This window comes from Diadema antillarum, unplaced genomic scaffold, assembly GCF_040938485.1.
Source record: "Diadema antillarum isolate AM-2024a unplaced genomic scaffold, OU_Dant_1.0 seq00000636_RagTag, whole genome shotgun sequence".
NCBI lineage: Eukaryota > Metazoa > Echinodermata > Echinoidea > Diadematoida > Diadematidae > Diadema > Diadema antillarum.
Window position 1 is genome coordinate 1,167,042 of NW_027271553.1, and position 10,752 is coordinate 1,177,793.

Sequence of the window (10,752 nt, forward strand, 5' to 3'; positions counted from 1 at the left end):
AATTCATTACATTTAAATCACCCTCAAAAGGTCCCTTTTAAGTGCTTGAAAAGGCATCATGTGTGGACTTTGTTTAAAGTCCCTACCGGGATGGGGTTGGGGTTAAACACTTTTTCAGAAATTAGGGGCGCAATTTTCGTGCTTGCCCCGGGCGCCGTTTTCCCTAGATACGCCACTGGTTACGTTGTCCCCAAAATTGATTAAGGACGGAGGGACGGACGGACTAAAGGACGGACAACCCAGAAACATAACGCTGCCAGCAAAACTATGTGGCGGAGGTACTTTTATCTGTCATTTTTTGTAACCCCTTTTGTTGTTTTTTGTGACTGTATATGGACAGTTAAAAATTAAAGGTGATGGCTAGTAACGGATGGCTACTATTATTCCAATCCTTGTAGGATTCATTTGAGAGTACAATATATATCTATTGTGTGAAGATTTTTTTTTTTGCTTCAGGATGGTCTCATATTCAAGTAATGTGCAGTTTAATGTTTCCGGGTTACCATGCCTGTACAGTGACGGGGTGATCTTTTAACAGGCCGTTAATGGTCGCCCCGTCACTGTACAGGCACGCTTACCTTGAAACATTGAACTGCACATTACTTGAATATGAGACCATTCTGAAGCAGATAACCTTCACACAACAACAAACATATAATGTATACTCTTATAGGATTGGAGCAATCATCCCCCAACATTTAGTTACTAGCCATCCCCTTTAGACTTAGACAGCGCGATCTAAAGGTTGGTATATTTTCGGTTGAGATTTGACTTCAGGTTTCCGATTTTGTTTTTTATAATGATACCTCATATAAATATAAAAGAGCTTACGATTTTTGGAGGAATCCAAGCTTATTTCATGAAATAAAAAGAACAAAAACCTAATAAAAGGTGGGACCCATTGTTGATCAGGATCGCCTTGTTTTACGTTGTTGTATAACAAAGTCATAAAAACCCGATTTTCATGAAATAAACTTTGAATTCCTGTAATTATTGAAGGTTCTTACACATTTCATAAAGTGGATTCTAAGTAACTCACAAAAAGTTAGAAGCTGGATCCTCATTTCAACCAATACTTTTTTTTATCAAAAGAGACTTTAAAAAAAATGTTAGAAACAAGCTAAGAATCGGTTTCAGGCTCTGTTGAAAAACAAAATAAAAACGGTGCTGAATATTTATAGTCTCACGACTGCACGAGGTAATATCATGGACGTTAAATATCCCCATGCAGACAATGTTCAATTCTCAGTAATATGGTACATGTCCTCATAGATTGTGAAAAACCGGGTATAATTCTTGCATTTTTCAGTTCTTTATATAGATGTATATAATGTTATCTATTTCCATGATATTATTTCCAAGTACTATAATATAGTATTATGATGTGCCATATGTAGAATACCTCAAATAATATTCGTCTTTTGCAATTGAGTTTACTACTTTCTTTCATTTGCATTCATTCACTGCTATATGTAATTTTTGAAGGAGTGTATATTATGTTGTGGGAAAGCAAGAAAGTTTGATCAGGCCACTAACCTCTATGTTGTTTTGTAATAGCCATAACGCACTTGACAAGAATGCAAATAACTAGTACAGTAAGAGTCGCCCCGAGAAGCATGATACCAGTAAGAGTATGTGGACTCCAAGGCCAAGATGAATCTGCGTATATACCAAGAACATAAAGACATAAGTTAACAAGTGACAAATTAAACGGAAAGGGAATGGGTGGTTAGATCTGCAATGAAGGTTGGAAAATCTAGTTCATATTTCTCGTCTATTTCAGATTCAGGTTCCTTGACCGAAGGTTATCATTACAAGTATTTCAAGGAACTCAGAGCTGAATCAGAAGGATTTATGACTGACATGTTTTGCATGTCAAAGATTTTGAAATGTGTTACTCATTTCCACAGAAGCTTCATAATCTAACTTTCCCGCATTTATTCTTTTTTTATATGTAAGCTTTCATTTTTTTTTTTAATTGTCACGTTTTGTTACATAGACTCTACGTAAAAAGTACAAATGCCAGCCTGCAGATGTGCATTTGGGAAGTTGACTTTGAAGTGTAAATGCAGGAACTGTACGAAAGACTACGGATTATGAAATCATCTGTGTAGTCAAAGTTAGGACGTTGCAGTTAACGTGCTTCTTCAAGGGCGATGTGTGCTATTCCAAAGGCTGAAAATAAAACATATTTTGTGATTTAGAAGGATCGTCGGTCCGGAATCAATGAATCATAAAAATACTATTTCTAAATTTCAATAATGACATGAGTTCTTCCACCGTTTTGTATCTCCCTCCCAACAAAATGTCTTCTAATCGGATAATACCACTCTCAAACCATTCTTTGTAAAACAGAGGCTTCTTTTTGAAAACAATATTTTGATTGTGCCATAAAACGTTCTTTTCAACAGGGGGTTTCTTTCCCAAGTTCTCTTTGTCTATCAAAGACCAGGCGCGCATTATTTCAATATGAAACGAAGGCATATTTTTACCAAAAATGGACTTAACATCATACTCTTGAAAATCACAATTTAATAACAAATCTAAACCTCCAAAGTGGTTAAACCAATAATGAGCATGAAACTAATTTGCAACATTTGTTTGGAAGAGAAATTTGTAAAAGAATAGAGGAAGATCTGAATAGTAAGAAAACATATTATAATTTACCAAAGCAAATGAAGTATATTGTGTAAGTAGTTTGTGGTTACCTTTTTCTTAATAATCTCAGAAACCCCTTTTGAAGCTCATTGTATTATTACTCAATTTTTTGTATAATGTGATACAAGATGTTGAATTATGGAGGCAAATATACCCTGTTGGGCTCAAAAAAAAAAATAATGAGCAAGGATTTTTCACATGGCTGTCGTGTCATCAACCATCCTCCCTGTCCACGTTAATCTGACACTTAACACCAGCTTTTCCACATCCATGCATTTTTAATCTATCATTTGAACATCACGCCTTCTTAGTTTTCTACCCGACTTTGCCATAAAAATCTATAAAAAAAACACATCATATTCAACCTTTTCATAAATGGGAACTGAATCAAACATAAGCAAATGTACTATTTGATTATTAAACCAGCAAACTTTTCAATACTATCACTCTCCCGATAAAGGTCAAACGTCTTTTCCTCCAATTACGTATAAGGCGTCGCATTTTTTTCCAGCTTGTTTTCCCAGTTTGCCTTACATGTGATTTTCTCATTTCGTGAAATAAAAAACCCAAGGTATCGTATAACATCTTCTGTCCATGTTTAATCCTACATCTGACAGATTCCATCTATTTTCTCTCTGACCAATCCATAACAAAGCAGTTTAACTTTATTCATTCTCGGTCCTGCCACTTTTTCCGAACACATCTAATTCTTTTCAAATAACTTTAAAAGATATAGAATGTCCAAAAAAAAAAAAATGTTGTATCATCTGCATACTGCAATAACTTCAACTCAAACTGACAGTGACAATCCCTAAAACATACACCTTTTATATCATCATTTTTACGTATCTTATTAGCAAGAAACTCAACCGCAATCACAAACAAAAGGGCCGATAACGGACTACCTTGTCGGATTCCTCTCTGTATTTCAAATTGTTCTGTTATTAAACCGTTTACAATCACAGAACTCACTGTTTGTTTATACATTACTGTTACTCAGTGTCTAAACTCTGCTCCAAAATTCAACTTTTCTAAAAATTTCAAAATAAATAATCTATCCATAACATCAAAAACCTTAGAAAATTCAACCATCATAATTGCACCTTCTTCAGCTTTCTCAGACATAATTATGATCTATCATATCCTGTACAATTTTAACATTAAAACCCCCTAATATTCCCTTAGTATACCCAACTTGTGTTTCCATAATAATCTTTGATAACACCTTTTTTAATCTTACTGCCAAAAATGTTGCCATAATTCTATAATCACAATTAAGGAGAGCAACTGGTCGCCAGTTTTTTTTTTTTCAATTCATCACTATTTCCCTTTTTAAAAATCAAAGTAATGAGCCCTCTGCGTTGAGAATCCACCAACTGACCTTTTTCATACATACAAAGATTATGTTTCATTAAATGCGTTCATGAAAAGATCACATACATCATTCCAAAAAACTTAATAAAACTCTACAGGCAAGCCGTCCATTCCGGGTGCTTTATTTTTTTTCATAGAAAAATTGCCTGCTTAATTCATTTCAAATTCATGAATCCTTCACACTGTTTTTTGCTCTTCTTCATTTAACTCTTTTATCTTTTGCGTTAACACATAGACATTAACACAATCTGAATCAACAAGATTTCTCTTATACAATTCCTCATAGAATATCTTAACCTCTCTCAAAATATACGGTTGGTCTGTAACCAATTTCTGTTTACCTCTAACTTTCAATTAAGTAATCAATTTAGTTTTTCTAAAAAAAAATCTTTTATAACAGGACGCATATCAGTGGACACTACTTTATTCATTATATCCTTACTAATCATCAAAAGTCTAACCGTGAAGCTATATTTAAACCTAAAATTTTCCACGTAAATTGCTTTTCATTCATATGCAACTTCCTCCATACATCAACTAAACCGTTTTGTTTCAGTATTGACTTGAGTCTATGTTGAGTTCTATAATAACAACTTGTGTGTCCTTTGTTGGATCTAGAACACAGTTCCAGTCTCCACCTAACAAAAAATAAAAATCCGAAAATTCCTTATGAATATCTCCAACTTTTTTACTAAGCTGTTTAAAAGATGAATCTTTGTTCCTTTTTTCAGTTGGTGCATATACATTAACAAAACAATAGTTAACCTCATTTTTTACAACATTAGGTATTAACAGTCTTCCATCTTTGTCTGTAAATATACCAACAATGCTTGTATCAATATTTTCTCTTAGCAAGATTGCAATTCCTCTGGAGCGATTGCTCCCGTGAGATAAAACACATCTCCTTTCCATTCACTTTCAATAATCTTCTCGAAGTCTGATGTCCAGTATGATTCCTGCATGAATAAAAACCACATCAGCTTTTTGGTGCTTACACCACCTCAAAAAGTATTGCGCTCGGTTTTATTGCGCAATCCTCGAACCTTTGAAAAGTGAATCATATAGTATTACATTCATACTTCAGCCCCAAAGTTGATTCATTTTTTTCTTTAGTTTCTTCTCCTTTAGTTTTCTCTTTTTGACTTTGGCAGATTTTGTTTGGCAACCAGCTTTTGGCACCTCTGGAGATTCTATTGAAGCATCCGTTTTCAGACATCATCTGTCTCGTTCTCTTCACTCTCTCCTCCGCTCTGTTCGTCTCCATTGGTTGCCATGGTTGCCATGTGCCGTCACGTTTGTCCGCGCTCGAAATGGCTTCACGCTCGTGCTGTATGAATTGCGTAATTTTGTATCGTTGTGTGTTCGCTGATGAATTCTCTCTATTCTCTCTATTCGCCTTAGCAACGGGGGTGTTTTTTCACGAGTCGGGAACCTCTTTAGCAGTGTTAGCTGGTCGACGCGTTGCTGTGGTGACGCTTTGCTGGGACTCCCCACTTGGGCTGCCACCCCGCGCCGTGCTGAATTTGCCGTGTCTGTCGACGTTCCCCTCGGCTTCTCGGCATACTCGGTGTTCGTCTTGTTCCCGTGGATGGAGGTCGTGCAGTCCCGCTGGAAGTGTCCGATTTGTTTGCAGAAGCGACACACTACCTGGCTTGTGCATGCTGACCGATGATGGCCCTTTTGTAGACAGTTTGAACACACAACCGAGGTGTGGTCTTTCGGAATTTGGTTAGCATGAAACACCTTCCTTTGAAAAATTCCGAATGTCACAAGTCTCGGGACAGGTTGTTTGTGTCTCTCAATGAAGATGACTCTGTCATCTGTCAGACAATTTGTCAATTGTCCGTCTACTCGTAGCTTTTGTAGCATCACCTTATCTTCTACTTTGTATTTCCTTCTCTCCAGCTCGTCTACGCTCACAGAATTGTCAACTGACAATGGAACGAGTAGATTTACGTTCCCTCCTGGCAAAAAGGGGTTAGTGTCGTAGACTGCTATGCATGCATCACGAATGGTCACCCCGTTTGTAATAAGACCGATTCGAACGTCTTGCTCTGTTATGTACAGTCTCCACAATCCGCCTATTTTCTGTATTCCCCTGATTTTGGAAGAGGCTACAGTCTTCAACAATGCTTTGTACACTTCCCGAGTTTCTACTTCTTTGTCTCTTACATTCGGTGTGTCTCTATGCTTTATGAAGACTGGCTTGATGGCCACTTGTAACTATTTTATCACAACATTTAGGGATTCTACAACGAATGAAACATATGAATGAAGTGATATTTACTCATTTGACTGCATTCCAATTTCATTTCTCTCGAAGCATTAATCAAGAAAGAAAACAAAAAATGTGCAAGATAATGCCTGCATAACATTTATCTTTCGCCACATTTTTATGTTCACATAAAATTCATAGAAATGGAATACAATATATCAAAAGCGCTTAATATAAATTCAATATAAATTCTATACAGGAATGAGTGTTCAGAAGAGTCAATGAAGCACTTGCCAGGAGAGTACTTAATGCCGTAAGGAAATGTCAGTAGAGCAAATATCGTGTTTAGGGGCAAATTTAGTAGGAGCAATTGTCGGCTGAGCAATTGTGGGCGGAGGTATGTTAAGAGCAAAATGTCGACTGAGCATTTGTCGGCGGAGCAAAATATGTCATATATATATATATATATATATACTGGACCGCAAAAGAAAGTACCCACTTCTCTCAAAGGCCGCACAACCTAGAAATAAACAATTTTTGTACACAGCTATGCTGCAATATTCATTTGTAATCACAGACCCAATGGCAAGTGATTATCTTTATTTAAAAAAAATGACATCCACAGCATTTTGGTCATTTAATCAAAAGTCCCACACAACAGCACTTTCTACCATGCAAAAATGGCCACTGAATGGATAACATTTTTAAACAACCAATATGTCAAAGTGAAGACCTGTTTTGTCAAAATGATGTTAATGAGTGTATTCTGTATTTAGGGATGCTATCCTTCCTGATTATGCTAATTCTCAGAATAAAATCAGTTAGCTCCTTAGACTGGACATTACTTTACTCTGTTGTAAGCAAGCTTCCATAAGAAAATTATGCCACGTCTTGTAAGACTTGTAAGGCTCATTCTGTTACATTTTGTGACTTTTCATTCAGTGACCAAGATGCTGTGCATGTATTTTTTTTGTGTGTGTGTAATAAATAAATAAATATATATATATATATATATATATATACATCGGGTTTAAAATTCCTGTCAGCCCTTATTTTTGGAGAGATCTTTGTAAAGTTAGTTATTCATTATTTTCATCAGTTGGTAAAATTTTGAAATAATAATACAATTTTAAGGATAGCACACGTGTTAAAGGTTATAAGTGCAAAGAAAGTTTGTTGTTCTTTTTAAGACTTTTCCCTTTTTCAAGGGATAATGACTATTATGTTACCGAAGTAATTCAGATTATAGAAAAAAAAAGATGTTCGTATTTCAAATTATCAAACAGTCAGAACTTACCTTTCGTAGTTTCTAAATCAAAATGAATTTTTTTTGTATCATTTCCAAGACTATTGTTCGCGATGCATTCAATGGTTCCACTGATCCTCCCCTTTAACTCTCGTTGGGTGATAGCTAGTGTCGAATTGACGATGGCAGCATCGAAGCCAGATCCGACAGTGCGAGTAGTTACCATGTCCTCTAAGTCAGAACCTTGACTGTCGTCATATCGCCAATATACAGAAGGAAGTGGGTATGCCTTCACAATGCAAGAGACGATCAAAGTTCCCTCCTCCTCGACATAGGCTTCTCCTAAGCTGGTTACTATAGGTTCCACTGCTTCTGTGTAGAGTAATTAAAGCGAGGGACAAAATATGTCATTACTTGTTAAAATGGAAGGTAGGTGTCAGCTGGTAGTTCTACAAAGTCGAAATTATTTACGATTCATACAAATGCGTTTCTTCGGGAAAACACGTGTACTACGGCTACCATTACCGCCTTTCAATATTAGGGCCTACTACTACAAATAATACGAAAAATTAGTTGATAACAATTATAATTATCATAATCATTAACAATTCTTGAATTGCATTAAAAAATCATAATGATTATAAAACTTTTATGTGTGTCATCCATGTATAATTATTTTGAAAAAAATGAACAAATGAAAAAGTGAATAGAAAAAAAAGGAATTTCGTGTGGTAAACTTTTTTCCTTGAATTTTTGTTGTTGATTTTTATCTGAAAGGATGGCTGGATAGCCCATATTCAGCTACACTGTGCTGGTCTTCAGTTGGGTCCAGTTGGAGGTGAGGCGGGACCACTCCACCGGTTAGACACCCTGCTCTTTGCGATAAATGAATGAAGCGGGATCTTATACCTGCATAAGTTGTCACTCTCTTTCACACGAGACCTCCATTGTATGTCCTATTCGAGGGACAGAGTGTATACCTCTTGCTGGATGGAGGCATGGACGTACTCTAGGTTCATGCTGGAGGGGACGGTATGACTATACACAACATTGTTCAGCCCACGCTCGGGTATCGAACCCGGGTCGCTTGTGTCGGAGCAGGGAGGGCCGGGTGCACGTCACGAGATTGACACCTACGAGGCATACAGCCCACGAGTCACACAGCCAACAAGTCATACAGTCCATGAGTTATACAGCTCACGAGTCATACAGCCCAAAAGACTTCGTGATAACGAGAATTTTGTTATAACCGTCTTCGTTATAAGCGAATTTTGTACCAAAGACTTTAATGGCGATAATTTTGGGACCAGAAGTTTTGCTTCGTTATAACGAAATCTCGTTATAACCGTGTTCGTTGTAACGGGAGTACAGTGCACTCCCGTTATAACGTTGCACGTCACGTCCGCATATCACGTCTGTATACTAGTATTACCTTCCACGTCTTTTCGCGCGAACGACACCTTGGACGCCGTGGACTGTCATTTCATACGGATAATACTCAATACGGATTATTACACTTCCTCGAATTTATACCTCGCGATATTCGCTCCTTTTTATATTACGACTCGCCCTTTCTTCAGGCTCTACACTCCAACCTGGGGATTTTTACATCGCAGCATTCAACGCGATTTGCGTCCCGTTACATCGCTGCATCGGTCCTGCTAGCGTGCTGTCCGTGGTGTGCAGACTCTACCAAAGACCTCGCAGTTCTTCGACCCAGCGCTCCAGCGGTGGACTCTACCCTCGCTTGTGTTGGCCGCGGCACCTCTTCTGGTGCCCTAGTGCATTCCATTACTGATACGGGCGTCTACCACTCCTGATGGTGGTGCTTTCAGCGCTGTTGTCCTGTTAGCCATTCGGTGAGTGATTGTTAGGTATTTCATTATCGGCCCACACAAAAATACCTACATTGGTGACCCCGACGTGATTGTTTAGGGCCAACTTTACGTATCACATCCTCCTTCCTTCACTTCTACAATGGCCGACGGCGACGAGGGTAACGCCACCCCGGCCGCCACGACATCCACACCAGCGGTCACGGCGGTTAGCCTCAAGCTCCCTCCCTTCTGGCCCAACGATCCCGCCCTCTGGTTTGCTCAGGTAGAGGCGCAGGTTACCACCAGGAGCATTACCACTCAGCAGACGCGCTTCGCTTACGTAATCTCCTCCCTGCAACCAGATATAGCGCAAGGAAGTGAGGGAATTCATCATCTCCCCTCCCACCACCGACGCATATGACAAGGTGAAGGCCGAGCTCATCAAGAGGACGACCGTATCGGAGCAGCGGCGGCTCCACCAGTTACTCACGGCAGAGGAGTTAGGCGACCGCACACCATCGTAACTTCTACGCCGCATGAAACAGCTGCTCGGGGACGCGACCTTAGAAGACAGCATTCTGAAACAGCTGTTCCTACAACGCCTGCCAAACAACGTCCAGCAGATTTTGGCCTCCACGTCCACGGAAGTCACTATCGAGCAGGTTGCTGAACTGGCACCCAAGATCATAGAGGTCGCCACGCCACTACCGGTCGCTACAGTGGCAGCACCGCCGTCCATGCCTCAGTCTTTTCCCGTTACGTCGGCTACTCTCCCACCGACGTCTCCCCGTATCCAGCGGCAGATCCCGTAGCGCACCTCACTGCACAGGTCGCCATGCTCACGACGCAGGTGTACGCAATAGCCTCCCGTCTAGACGACGAGCGTGGGCGCCAAGGTTCCCGAGGTGGCAACCGCGGCCGTGGAAGCGGGTCGCGCGGTTCTTCACGGAAGCGAGCCGACTCCAAACAGCGCCACGCCGGTAGTGAATGTTACTACCACTGGAGGTTCGGCGATGACGCCCAGCAGTGCCGTTCACCCTGTTCACGGCGAAAACAAAAACCACACCCACAACAGCAAAGAAACGGCCCAGCCAGAGATTAGCGGCGACGAATCCCTCTGGCAGTGATACAACAGGTCGCCTATTTTACATCAAAGATAGACAACACGGCAAACGCTTTTTAGTAGACACCGGAGCCGAAGTCAGCGTCCTTCCTCCTTCAGCAGCTGATAAGACGAATTCTTCGCCTACATTTCATCTACAGGCGGTGAACAAGTCTTCTATCACCACTTATGGAGAGCGCTCGCTCACGCTCGATTTTGGTCTCCGTCGCACCTTTCGATGGATTTTCATCATAGCTGATGTGCCTACACCCATCATCGGGGCAGATTTCTTTTTTTGGTTTGTTAGTGGATGTCAAACACCACAAGCTCATTCACTCCA

The 10,752-nt window shown here is 39.7% G+C and overlaps 1 pseudogene; it reads left to right on the top strand.

Moving 5' to 3' along the window:
• Nucleotides 1–9,470: 9,470 nt before the first annotated feature.
• On the top strand, nucleotides 9,471–10,122 carry LOC139736310 (uncharacterized; annotated as a pseudogene).
• The last annotated feature ends 630 nt before the right edge of the window (nucleotides 10,123–10,752 follow it).